The sequence below is a fragment of the Muntiacus reevesi genome, chromosome 5 (assembly GCF_963930625.1).
Source record: "Muntiacus reevesi chromosome 5, mMunRee1.1, whole genome shotgun sequence".
Classification (NCBI taxonomy): Eukaryota; Metazoa; Chordata; class Mammalia; order Artiodactyla; family Cervidae; genus Muntiacus; species Muntiacus reevesi.
In genome coordinates, this window is record NC_089253.1 from 52390398 (window position 1) to 52396398 (window position 6001).

The window sequence follows — 6001 nt, forward strand, 5'->3', positions numbered from 1 at the left end:
AGAACCTGCCCGGCTTCCCGGGGCGCCTCCGCTCCTCGCGGCCGGTCTGCAGCCATTACCCGCGCAAGCTATGCCGGCCAGTCCCGGGTCCCCCGGGCCGAGCCGCACCCCACCCACCCAGGACCAGCCTTTGCAAGAGATGTCGCCTTCTCCCCAAGTTACTCTTCTTACTGTTTGCTGTTCTCGGAAGCAGAAAGAGCTTCCTGATGGCTCATTCAGTCCCTCTTCCTGAAGTTAAAAGATTTCAGATTTTTTTTTTTTTTTTTTTTCTGTTTAAGAGTGTGTATGGGGAAAGGGGGGAGGGCGGGGATAGGATATGTTGACAGTAAAGTGTTCCCTATATCAGCTGTTGAGCAAGGTCCCAGAAGATGCCTGTTTCCAGGATGACCTGTGCAGGTGGGAGCGAACTGGGGGCCCAGGCTGCCCTTGGGGTGGGGGCCCCTTTGTGTCTTTCTTCCTCCATGGAGTGGAGAGCACTCCGATTTATGAGCATTGTTGGTTTGAATACTACAAAATCAGGGGGAAGATGCTTTTGAAGGGGAGGACCAACTATGGCTGTAGCCATGGACCCAGCACCAGGGCACAGGGCTCCAAGGCTGGCCCTGACATCACCCAGGTGGGATGTGGGAACAAGTCCCTCCCATATTCTGAGCCTGGGTAAGGAGTTGGCCAGAGGGTCTCTAAAGGAACCTCCGATTGAAGGCAGAAAAGAATGGGAAGTCTCAAAGGGAGAGAGGAACAGTGGAGCCCTGGTGATGGTGGGGAGGAGAGTGGGCACAGGAGAGGGGAGAGGGAGAAAAAACAAGAATCTACTCAGTTCTCTGGATCACTGAATAAGTTGCTCTCTGGCCACACTTAGCCCTCCCCCAGCCTCCCAGCAGGTGACCCTCCAGGGCCACAATCCCTTTCCAAAGCCTTTGACTCACCCATTTGTGGCCAGCAGAGAGATCGGGTGGAGTCCTGAGTCCCTGAGCTGGTGTCCGTCTTGCCCCAGAAAAGAGGGCAGCAGTCAGGAGGAATTCCAGGTCAGTTGGAAAATTACTGAGCCAGGAGAGCGTGGATGGTGGTATTTTCCAGGCTTGGGGGAGGAGCAGTGGGGGTGCAAGAGGGAGCAGGAGCCCACCCTCCCCGCTGGCTGCTGGCTGTTGCTGGGAGAGCCTGCGTGCCGCGTGCCCTGCCTTGAGCCCTGGCAGGAGGAAGGGGGAGGAGGGCTCAGGAGAGTGAGCTGACAGTGTCCTGTGAGATCCTGGGCCCCACCAGAGGGTCTGGCCACATGGATGAGTGCTGGCTCACCCCTCTGCAATGCTGGTGACCCTTCTTTACCAAGCCAGGTGGGCGGACTCGCTAGGCCCCACCCAGCACAGGGGACTGGAGGACCCTCCACTGGCAAGATGCTCCCTCCCCTTTTTCTGCTGGTGTAGCCTCATATAATAACAGTCAACTTTTACTGACTGTGCCGGTCGCCCTTCTAAATGTATTTCACGTATAAACTCATCCATTCCTCATGATGACTCAAGACACGGGTACCATTTTCAGGTGAACTGAGGTAATCACTCAGTCCAATTACTACTGCTACTACTACACACTCACATACACAGTCTCTGAACCCCAGAAACAAGGCAGAGGCAGTTCTGGCCAGTGATTATCCAAGCCTAAACGAAATCCACACCACCCCCATGATGCTGGGTCGTTCTGGATTAGTAACAGTTTCCCTGGGTTTCAGAGCCCCACTAAGCTGTAGAAAAACCATCGTGTCCCTTCCCCGTCTTCTGCTCCCCCTCCCCCACCACACACACACACACACACCCCCTACTCCCTAGCCACTTCCCATTTATAGGAAATGAGGGATGACGTGAGGAGCAAGACATTCCTTGGGGAACTGCTAATAGTCTGGCTGGATATTGGAGAAACCAAAGATGCTGGCAAAAATGCATTAGCAACTTCTGCTCCATCCCCCACCCACAACCCCTTCCCATTATCCTTGGGCTCAGAGGAAGTGTCTTCCTCTTTCTACAGAGATAAGATACCCAGCTGGCGCTGGTTAGCCTGAAAAACTAAGGCTGAGAAGCCATGAAGAACCTAGAGTTCCCTTGATGTTTCCACCTGCTCTCCCATCTTCACCACCCAAAGATTGTGGTCCTGGTGGAGAGGGCTCATTGCTTCTTCCCCTGTTTGCCTCGGGGTAATGGGTCAGCAGTCTCTTTAAGCATAAAGGCCACCAACTGGCCCACGTTTTCACTGTGGACTTTGAAGGGGGAGAGATGGAACACAAGAATTCTGAACATAAGAATTCGATTTCTGGAATTTCTCTTGTGTCAAAATAACTAGAGATATGTACCTCAAGGAGATCCAACCAGTCCATTCTAAAGGAATTCAATCCAGAATATTCACTGGAAGGGCTGATGCTGAAGCTGAAACTCCAATATTTTGGCCACCTGATGTGAAGAACTGACTCACTGGAAAAGAACCTGATGCTGGGAAAGATTGAACGTGGGAGGAGAAGGGGACGACAGAGGATGAGATGGTTGGGTGGCATCACCAACTCAATGGACATGAGTTTGAGCAAGCTCTGGGAGTTGGTGATGGACAGGGAAGCCTGACATGCTGCAGTCCCTGGGGTCGCAAAGAATCAGACACGACTGAGCGACTGAACTGAACTGATGTATATCAGAAGTATGTACAAGATGTTCATGCCATCATCCTTCATGATAGTGAAAAATTAGAAACAATTTAAATGTAGACTAATGAGCCATTGGCTAGGTAAATTATAGCAAATTCACATAATGGAACATTGTTGTTGTTCAGTGGCTCAGTTGTGTCCAACTCTTTGCAACCCCAAGGACTGCAGCACACCAGACTTCCCTGTCCCTCACTATCTCCCAAAGTTTGTGCAGATTCATGTTCATTGAGTTTGTGATGCTATTTAACCATCTCATCCTCTGCCAGACTATTCTCCTTTTGCCTTCAATCTTTCCCAACATCAGGGTCTTTTCCAATGAGTCGGCTCTTTGAATCAAGTAGCCAAAGTGTTGGAACTTCAGCTTCAGTATCAGTCCCTCCAATGAATATTCAGGGTTCATTTCCTTTAGGATTGACTGGTTGAATCTCCTTGCAGTTCAAGCAACTCTCAAGAGTCTTCTCCAGCACCATAATTCAAAAGCATCAATTCTTCAGCACTCAGCCTTCTTTATGGTCCAACTCTCACATTCATACATAATGGAATATTATGCTGCCATTAAAAATGATAATAACAGAAGAATTTAATTGAATGGGATATATTACTGATAAAAATAGCTGGGTACAAAATAGTATGCACAGTAGGGTGTACATTGTTAAAAATTAGGTTTATACTGGGACTCCCCTGGTGATCCAATGGCTCCAAGCTCCCATTGCAGGGGGCCCAGGTTCAGTCCCTGGCTGGGGAACTGGATCCCACATGCCAAAGTTAAGAGTTCACAAGCTGCAACTAAGGATCCCACAATGAAGATCAATGCTCCCACATGCTGCAATCCAATATCCTGGATTGGATTGGGGACAGAAAAACTGGTGGAATCTGAATAAAGTCTACAGGTTAGTGAACAATACTCCACTAGTGTGAATTTCTCAGTTTTGATTATTTTACTCTGGTGTTAACATCAGAGCTTCCTTGGTGGCTCAGCAGTAAGGAATCCACCTGCGGTTGGATCCCTGGGTCCAGAAGATTGCCTGGAGAAGGAGATGGCAACCCACTCCAGTGTTCTTGCCTGGGAAATCCCATGGACAGAGGAGCCTGGCGAGCTATAGTTCGTGGGGTCACAGAGACTCAGACACAACTTAGCAACTAAACAAAAAACATCAGGGAAAACTTATTGAAGGGTATATGGGAAATCTGTATTACTTTTCTGTAAATCTAAAAGTATTACAAAATAAAGCATTTTTAAAACTAGGTGAATATCCACGAAAAGCAATGATTTTAAGAGGACATAGCCAAAATGTGAACTCTGGGTTTGAATGAATGGGATGGGTGATTTTGATAGGGTCGCAGGAGGCTGGGGAAATTTTTCAATAATGGATCATAAATTGCTTTTGTAAATGGAAAAAAAAGAATCAATACATATTATTTTTTAAAGGAAAAGAATAAAATAAAGAGAAATGAGCCATCACCCATGGGCTGCTCCCCAGTGGGGTCTCTTGCACCCCGTTTCTGCTCAGAGGTTAGGGACTGGGAGATCAAGGGCCGGAGCAGGCAAACCACCCCGCGGGCCTCTGTAACTGAGAGGTTTAGAGTGGTTCAGGTGAAGAAATAGGATGGAGCGGTTTGAAAGGAGGGTCTACGCCCACACTTGGGCCGTATTTCCACCATCACAAACACTCCCCGGGCACAGAGGGGAGGAAACGGAATGCGCGGAGAGAACTGGACAGCCGCCTCTTCCCTCTCAAACCTGAAGCTTGGGAACGACTGTGGCCTCTAGGTCCTGAGGTGGCCCTGAGGGTCACTGCTAGAAGGTGCAGCTTTAAAATCGCTGGCAAATGCAGTCCCCGCTATACAGCTGGGGACAGTCGAATCTGAGTGGTAACACATACAGGGAAATGTCTGAAACACCACCACCACCTTCAAGGAAACTTCCCTCTGACTGTGAAGAAACAGAAACTCTTCTACAAAGAGAACTTTCCTCTGGAGTTAAACTTCCTCCTGAGTCCTCCTCCCAGCCCCAACCAGGCACCCGAGGAATCAGGGGAGACACCAAAATTGCCTTTGAAGTAGAGAGACCCAGCTGAATAGGGATCAGAGGTAGACTAATGCTGAGTCCGTTCTTCCATCCATGAAAATGTGTAGGTTTTTCTGCAGGCAGGTCAGTGTCAGAAGGGAATGGCTTCAGAGCACCAGCCTAGACCAGAGGAGAGTCTCAGGGAGCCAGACACAGGTGACTTCACGAAGGGGCAGGACCCAAGCGGCTTTGAGCAGGTTCAACATGGCAGGAACATTTGCAGGGCTCTTTACCTTGGTAAGGTGCAGCAACTGCGCTTTGCTGGAGTAGCCCTGAAGACATACCCCACGTTCAAGGTAAGAGAAACCCAAGTAAGATGGTAGGCGCTGAGAGAGGGCATCAGAGGGCAGACAGACTGAAAACACAATCACAGACAACTAGCCAATCTGATGACACGGACCACAGTCTTGTTTAACTCAATGAAACTAAGCCATGCCGTGTGGGGCCACCCAAGATGGACAGATCATGGTGGAGAGTTCTGACAGAATGTGGTCCACTGGAGAAGGGGGTGGCAAACCACTTCAGTATTCTTGCCTTGAGAACTGCATGAACAGTATGAGAAGACAAAATGATAGGACACTGAAAGAGGAACTCCCCAGGTTGGTAGGTGCCCTATATGTTACTGGAGATCAGTGGAGCAATAACTCCAGAAAGAATGAAGGGATGGAGCCAAAGCAAAAACAACACCCAGTTGTGGATGGGACTGGTGATAGAAGCAAGGTCCGATGCTGTAAAGAGCAATATTGCATAGGAACCTGAAATGTTAGGTCCACAAATCAAGGCAAATTGGAAGTGATCAAACAGGAGATGGCAAGAGTAGATGTCGACATTCTAGGAATCAGCAAACTAAGATGGACCGGAATGGGTGAATTTAACTCAAATGATCATTATATCTACTACTGTGGGCAGGAATCTCTTAGAAGAAATGGAGTAACCATCATAGTCAACAAAAGAGTCCGAAATGCAGTACTTGGGTGCAATCTCAAATGACAGAATGATCTCTGTTATTTTCCAAGGCAAACCATTCAATAACACAGTATTCCAAGTCTATGCCCCAACCAGTAACGCTGAAGAAGCTGAAGTTGAACAGTTCTATGAAGACCTACAAGACCTTCTAACACCCAAAAAAGATGTCCTTTACATTATAGGGGACTGGAATGCAAAAGTAGGAAGTCAAGAAACACCTGGAGTAACAGGCAAATTTAGCCTTGGAGTACAGAATGAAGCAGGGCAAAGGCTAATAGAGTTCTGCC